The 8,412-nt window shown below is 38.4% G+C and overlaps 1 non-coding gene across 1 annotated transcript; it reads right to left on the bottom strand.

The window, feature by feature from the left end:
- Positions 1-6,372: 6,372 nt before the first annotated feature.
- On the bottom strand, positions 6,373-6,479 carry LOC141722074 (small nucleolar RNA R71). The gene has a single exon (XR_012575107.1). It is a non-coding gene; the product is annotated as a small nucleolar RNA R71 (small nucleolar RNA).
- Positions 6,480-8,412: the final 1,933 nt, after the last annotated feature.

Below are 8,412 nucleotides of genomic sequence, written 5' to 3' on the forward strand. Positions count from 1 at the left end.
TGATAATTAATCAAATAATTTTCAATAAATCATAATAAATTTATTTTAATTCCAAAAATTATAGAATTTTTTTTTAGTTCTGATTTTCCTTAAATAATTATTTAAAAATTATTTTAGGATATAAAATTAGTAATAATTATTTATATTAAATACTACATTAAATTATCTGTGTTTAATTGATAATAATTAGACCGTAAGTCCGATTCGAGCGAAACGAAAGCTCTTTGACTCAGAAAAATGAATTCTTTTCATTAAAAATAATATTAAAACCTAATTTCTTCTAGAAATTAGTTGACCTTGTTATTTGTTTGATTATCAGTCGAATCGCGTGCCGAGACGAGTCCGATAAATCCCGAAAATTAGGAAATGAGTCAGATAATGATCCGTTGAGCGATCAACGAGTCGATTTTGATTTTAAAAATTATTTTAACTATAAAAATAATTATGTGGCTTATGTGCTTATGTGTATTATGTGGTTAATCGAGTCTTGCTTGCTAATACATAAAGTACGAGTCAATCATAAGCGCATGGGTAGATAATAGGAACGATGTGAATTCGGTTCAAGACGCAATTGAAGTACGAATTGACTAAACCAGTCTGTTTCTCTAACAGAAGCTAAGCCAGCAAGTCAGGTTGAGCCGGTAATAGACGAAGGTGATATAATTGAAGTGAGTCACACAGAAGGCAAGTTTTTCCCCTATTCTAATTTCGAAATATTGATATTTCTTCAAATTCTTATCGCACTTGCACTCTTTTGATTCTTGTTCATAAACGCGGATACACACTTGTTATTCTCTTGTTCATATTTCATTTCGATTCTTGATTTCTCATTTTCTTTAAATTCCTTATTTATATTCCATTTGTTACTCACATATCTTTATATATTCTGGTGATTATAATATATCAAAGCATACCGATTGTTCTGGTTGCTATGTTATGGAATGGATAATGATATTTTGGGGATTAAGTTTTACTTAATCCTAAGGACCGGGACATGATCGGTGCCTTGAGATGGGCCGTAGAGCTTGGGTACCCCGACTGGATCTATATAGGGAGATATAGGTTTGCATTGTATCCTGGCTGATCAGCAGGATATAGATGCGAACTTGTGTCTAGTTTAGTTCGTTTGTACTCTCCAGCAGTGGCCTTCTTTTTATTCTCGCGGGGTTATATCTTTGTAGATATACCCAGGTTACAGATTCATTTAAACTGCTTTAACACTGTTATATTTTGCGGACTTGTTGAGCAATTTTTGGCTCACCCCTTTTTGTTGTTATTCACCTTATTGTTTTCAGTTATGAAGGAATATAAAACCCATCAGGACTCGAGTGGTAAAGAAGCGGGTCAAGCCTCAGGATGCTCTCATACCCAAGATGTTGATCCTAATCCAGGAAGAAAGCTTTGAATTGCCCGAACAGGTGGAGTGTAGATAGTTAGTGTGTGTGTTTGAATACAGGATGAAGTTAGTTTAAAACTGGTTAGACAATGGTTTGTAATAAAGAGAGTTTGTAAGATTTTGAATTTGGTTTGTAATAAAGTAGTTAGTGGTTCTTGTTTTTATACTTTAACCTAAAAAGATCCTGGTTAGTGTTAAAGGGGTTTAGATACATTTCTTTATTATTTGTTATTCAGATTGTACATGTTCGGTGATTAGATGGTAACCCCCAGACTTATGCCCCGGGTCTGGAGGGCGTTACAGGTTTGGCATCAGAGATGTATGTTTGGTCCCTGAAAACAAGAAAATTAGGATTAAGATAAGATAGGGAGATCACATAGGATAGGAATTGTGAACTAGGAAGAGTAGTGTCAGGATTTAGATAAGATTATGGTATTAGTTCTAGGAATGGTTTAGTGACCTTTATTCTTTCTTTGGAATATTATCAGATGGTATCATCAGGATATTCAGGTTCATCCGAGAGGACTGTGACATGACCAGTTGCACCAGTGGTTCCACCAGTGTCTGAATATATGTTTCCACCTCTTCCACCTTGTCCACCATTGCCCCAGGAGCTAGCACCACCAGTGCCAGGGATAGTTCATGATCCAGTAGAGATGTTTGATCCGTTAGAGTTCTTCGAGCCGATGCTTCCACCTCCATTTCCAGTAGAGCATCAATTCATACCATGGATTGAGCCAGGGCTTCCACCACCACCAGTGTTACCTCCTACACCAATACAAGCTTCAAAGCCAGAGATATTCCATATGGTTCCAGTCGAGGGTATGGGTGAGCATGAGATAGAGTTGCAGTTGGGAGCTCCACAGCAGGGCGCAGGGATACCGAGGGTTCAGTCACAGGAGTCAGTAGGACATGTTGCACAACCACACATGGTACCGTATCACGAGTACAGCGTTATGAGAGATGACGCTGAGTACTGGAGAGCTTAGTGTAGGGAGATTATGCACTTGTTTGATCAGAGAAACCAAGGACCGTTAGCCGCATTACATCCAGATTATATGATGATACAGTGGTTACAGTCTGCTTTGATGAGTGCTACATGAGAGTTAGATGCTTTGACACATGACGGGCCCCCTTCTTTTGCGAAGTTTTATAGGATTTTCCGTTTAGCACAGACGTTGGTTCAAATACTTCGAGACGAGCTGAGGCGTATTCCGCCGGGGTTCTGAGATTCCGACTACCAGAGGACTGACGTAGTGGAGATGACAGATGTACATAGATGCAACTAGTATAGTGTGTATGTGTGTAGTAGCAGCTTGACTTGTAGTAGTAGTTTTACTAGTAGCAGTATCCGTGACCAGTCGAGCGAGACTTTTTGTACCAAGTATTCACACCTGGAGCTGGTGTTAGATATATAAAATAAACTTTTTCAAATTTTCTTTAAATTTCAGTCTTTACGATTTTACAGAATTTACCTTTACTTTATTGTTTTACAGCTTTTCGTACTTTAAAATCTTGTAGAAAAAAAAGAAGAAGAAGAGAAGAACAAATATTTCATTTAACTGTTTACATTTCTAGTTTTTATATTAAGCAAACTGTTTTCTTTCTCCGAACTATCATCCAAATTTTGTTAATACATGATAATTTGTTTTCTTACCTATTGTCAATTTTTTAATAAACTGTTAAAAAGACATCACTTGTTTTATTATCAGCAAATGGCACCCAAGAGAAAGACTAGGACTGAGACTTCTAACAGTAACTTCGAAGAATAGACCAATGATACCATGAACCAAATGTTCCATCTGATGCAACAACAGATGGTAATGATGCAACAACAGATGCAACAACAACAGCAGCAGATTCAACAACAAATGTTACAACAACCACCTCGTCCTGAGCCCCAGATGCCACCAGCTTTACCTATTGTTAGGGCTGTCAATGGATCGGATCTGGATCGGATCGGCCTTGATCCATATCCTGATCCATTTAACTTTACCGGATTCGGATCCGGATCGGATTTTTGTCGGATTTTTTATAGCTCGATCCATATCTGGATCCATTAGGATCACGGATCACGGACCGGAGCTCCGATCCGTTAATATCTAAAAAAAATGAGCCCTTTTGTAATTAATCTCAAGTTAAGGGGTTGCTACGAAAAGTACTGCTTATCTATCAATTTGACTTTGTGATTTCCAAAATTGCTAGCCAAGTTTCTTGCACTAAGAAGCTGCGTACATAACAGATATGTCAACAAAAGTTTGTGAATAAATAGATTATTAAAAATCAACACACAATTAAGCAAAGATAATGCCAACACAGTATCTCGGTGACTTGCACAGTGATAAAATGTTATCAAAGAATAATATAATATGTAAATAAATAAATAAATATATATATATATATATATATATATATAATGAAATATAATAAATTATCCGGATCGGATCCTTAACGGATCAGATCGGCCTAAATCCATATCCGGTACTTATCGGATCGGATCGTTACCGGATCGGATTTTTTTCGGATCAGATTTTTTTAAGTGATCTATATCCGCTCCATTAGCCTTCGGATCGGACCGGATCGGACCGGATTTCCGATCCATTGACAGCCCTACCTATTGTTACTTTTAAACAGTTTCAGTCGGTTAAACCTCTAGAATTTGATGGGTCAGCTGATTCTATTAAGGTTACCACTTGGTTAAAAGAAATAGAGAAAGCATTTGCGCTAGTGAAGGTAGGTGAATACCAGAAAACTAATTTTGCTAGTTACTTGTTGAAAGGAGAAGCAAATTATTGGCGGGAATCTAAAAAGGCTTTAGAAGGTGAATATGTTATTGCATGGGATAGGTTTAAAGAGTTGTTCTTAGAGAAGCATTTTCCTTGCTATTGATAATTGACATTTTATACCACTTAGAACGTCTTATAATGGCTTGAATTGATGTCTTGAAATCAAGTATTTTGTGTGTTTGATGCGTTTTTCTAGTGTTTGTGCAATTTAGGGTATTAATTGCATTTCTTGAGAGATTTCATCAATAATAAGCCTTGGCATGTGTTTGGCATTGTAAGCGGGAAAATAGGAGCAGATTGCAGCGAAGAAACGGGAGAAAAACATAGCAGTTTCCAGTAGGGAGCTGAGCGCCCGCTCAGCTCTGCTGAGCGACCGCTCAGGAATGCTGAGCGGCCGCTCAGGGACGGAAAATTTGAATAATTATTTTGGACTCCTAGTTCTGTTTAACTTCCAACTTCTGAGTTAGCTGGGTATTATGGGACTCCTATATAAGTAGTTTTCAAAGACATTTCACAAAGGTTGGATCGTAGCATTAATCGAAGAGCGAGGAGATAAGGAAGAAGACCGTTTTAGCACACCGCAACGAAGAGGAAGCATACTTTCTTGTGATTCTTTATTTCGTTGTAACGTTGGATGCTAGTTTTCTTTACTTTGAACCTATTTACTCTTGTGACGTACTCTGGTTTAATATAAGTAGTTTTAGTTATTATTCTTGTGTGTTATTATCATGTTTTCATATGAACCCATGATGACGATGAGTGCTATCATGGGCTAATCGTGATCATGGGGTCGTAACGAATTTACTATGGAATTCTTTAGTTAGTTGTTTAATATCTTAATGTGTGATGATTGTATGATATCTAGTATTGGTTGTGCTTAATCTTCTTATGTGCGTCGCGAACATATAAGATAGGGTGTTAATCTCTTGTGAAGCGACATTGGATCTTGAGATTTAGAACTTGCCATGCTAGCATAGGTTCGTGTATGAGTATACATGATTAGTGGGTAACTCTAACCATTTTATTCGCCCTGTGTAATCAAAAGGAATAACTTGTGCTTAAATCTTTATGTTGTCAATTTTGTAGACATATAGGGACTCAATATAATTGATGCCTATTCAACTTCTATCTTAATTGTGGAAGTTTGGTAGAATGGTATTGGTACAATGAAAGTTGGCTTTTATCATTTTCGTGTTGTTTGATTAATATCATCACCGTTGCATGCTAAGGGTAATAACAATGACTATTGAAGAAAGTAGTAATGAAGTTGTGATCTCATGAGTGTTTTAATATTGTTAATTCAAGTGTTAATTAAGTGCTTAATTCTAGTAGTTAATTATAGTTAATAATTAGTTTATCAAATTTAAGTGTTATTGTTTTAACATTGAGAAGTAATTATACATTGGTGAGTGAGTGTAATTGAACATAATTAGTCTGAGTCTCTGTGGGAACGAAGTAGAAAGTATTCTATATTACTTGCGAACGCGTATACTTGCGTGTATTATTAGCGCATGTTTTTGCCCTAACAAGTTTTTGGCGCCGCTGCCGGGGACTCGGCGTTTTTGTTTAGTTTATGTACTTACCATCATTGGTCATTAGGACTCAGTGATTAAGACGTGTTACTTATTATTTCTAGTTGTGTTTCAGGTACTTTAGCGAGCGTTTATACAAACACGTTCTTGTACTCACAAGAGGACTTTAGATACGGCTGAGGAGACAGACGAAGTTCTTGATATTCTGGAGAAGATAGATTTTGAAGATTCGGATTCAGGAAGTGAGCATAAAGAGCCAGTAATCATGGGTGATCATATTGTTCCGGCAGATCCAGCTCTTATGGACTTTTCTCGGCCTAAAATTGATGACATTCAGTCTAGCATCATGCACCCGGCTATTGAGGCCAATAACTTTGAATTCAAGCCGGGTACTATTCAGATGGTGCAGAATTCTGTTTCTTTTGGAGGTGCTGCGACTAAAGACCCCAACATGCACATAAGGAATTTTGTCGAGATCTATAGTACTTTCAAATATAATGGTGTGACTGATGAGGCTATCAAGCTAAGGCTTTTCCCATTCTCATTGAGGGATAAAGCTAAGGACTGGTTACATTCTGAACCAGCTGGGTCTATCACTACTTGGCAAGATCTTGCACAAAAGTTTCTGGTGAAGTTTTATCCAATGGCGAAGACTGCGGCTATGAGGAGTGCTCTTACTCAGTTTGCACAGTAACCTACAGAATCTATGTGTGAAGCTTGGGAGCGCTACAAGGAGATGTTGAGAAAGTGTCCACATCATGGAATGCCTGATTGGATGGTGATCACTGGTTTCTATAATGGTTTGGGGGCCCAATCTCGGCCCATGCTCGATGTAGCAGCTGGAGGCGCCTTGTGGGCCAAAAGCTATACGGAGGCTTATAATCTTATTGAGACTATGGCTACAAATGAGCATCAAACCCCGACTCAAAGGATGATCCCTGGGAAGGTAGCATGTATTTTGGAAGTTGATGTAGCTACAACTATTACAGCGCAGCTCCAAGCGCTGTCTATGAAGGTCGATTCTCTAGCCACTTATGGAGTCAATCAGATAGCTATGGTCTGTAAGCTTTGTGCATGTTCTCATGCTATGGATCAGTGTTCTCTTGTTAATGAATCTGTTCAGTATGTGAACAATTATCAGCGACCGCAGCAGCCTGTACCAGCTACTTATCATCCTAACAACAGAAATCATCCAAATTTCAGCTGGAGTAATAATCAGAATGCTATTTAGCAACCATATCAACAAGGTGTAAGTAAATAGTTCAATCCACCTGGATTCCAGCAACCACAGCAATATGCTCAAAGATAATCATATCCTCAACAAGGCGGTGCAGCTCCACCCTCTAGTGCTGATTTTGAGGAACTTAAGCTGTTGTGCAAAAGTCAGGCGGTCTCTATCAAGACCTTGGAAAATCAAATCGGTCAAATAGCCAATGCAGTGCTTAATCATCAACCTGGCACACTTCCCAGTGATACTGAAGTGCCAGGCAGGAAGGAAGCTAAAGAGCAAGTCAAGGCTATTACCTTAAGGTCTGGAAAAGTTGCTGATGCTGAAAAAGCAAAAGAATGAGAAGCTGAAGTTGGTGATGAAGAAGCTAAGCAAAAGGAGAAAGCGGTGGAACCAAGGAAGACTAGTGTTCAACACACTCTGCCTGAGGGTAATACAGGGGAGAAACAGCTCTATCCTCCACCACCTTTCCCTAAGAGATTGCAATAACAAAAGCTGGATAAGCAGTTCGGTAAGTTTCTGGAGGTGTTCAAGAAACTTCACATCAACATACCTTTCGCTGAGGCTCTGGAGCAAATGCCTAGTTATACGAAATTTATGAAGAGTAGTCTTTCAAGGAAGGTGAAACTGGATGATCTTAAGACCGTTGCTTTAACGGAAGAATGCAGTGCTGTGCTGCAACAAAAGTTACCTCCAAAGCTTAAAGATCCAGGTAGCTTCACCATTTCTTGTACCATTGGCAAGTTGTCTTTTGACAAGTGCCTCTGTGATTTGGGAGCAAGTATCAATCTGATGCCGTTGTCGATCTTCAAAAAGTTGAATTTACCTGATCCAAAGCCCACCTACATGTCTCTATAATTGGCTGATCGTTCTATTACATACCCACGAGGCATAGTGGAGGATGTGCTAGTAAATGTGGATAAGCTCTTCTTTTCTGCAGACTTTGTTATTCTAGATTTCGAGGAAGATAAGAAGATTCCCATAATCTTGGGGAGACCTTTATTGGCTACAGGCCGTACCTTGATAGATGTGTATAAAGGTGAACTTACTATGAGGGTGTAGGATCAGGATGTGACATTCAATGTATTCAAAGCAATGAAATTCCCTACAGAAGATGAGGAGTTCTTAAAAGTGGATTTGATTGATTCTGCGGTTACTTCAAAACTTGATCATATGCTAATGTCTGATGCATTAGAGAAGGCCTTAGTGGGGGATTTTGACAGTGATGATGAGGATGGCAATGAGCAACTACAATATCTAAATGATTCTCCTTGGAGGTGAAAGCTAGACATGCCATTTGAATCTCTTGGTACTCCCGACCTCAAAAATGCTGAAGGAAAGCTCAAACCATCTATTGAGGAAGCACCTATCTTGGAGCTTAAACCATTGCCTGAACACTTGAGGTATGCTTTTTTAGGTGATGCATCTACTTTACCTGTTATTATTGCATCTGACCTTTCAGGTAGTGAG

The sequence above is a fragment of the Apium graveolens genome, chromosome 4 (genome assembly GCF_009905375.1).
Source record: "Apium graveolens cultivar Ventura chromosome 4, ASM990537v1, whole genome shotgun sequence".
NCBI classification, from domain to species: Eukaryota; Viridiplantae; Streptophyta; class Magnoliopsida; order Apiales; family Apiaceae; genus Apium; species Apium graveolens.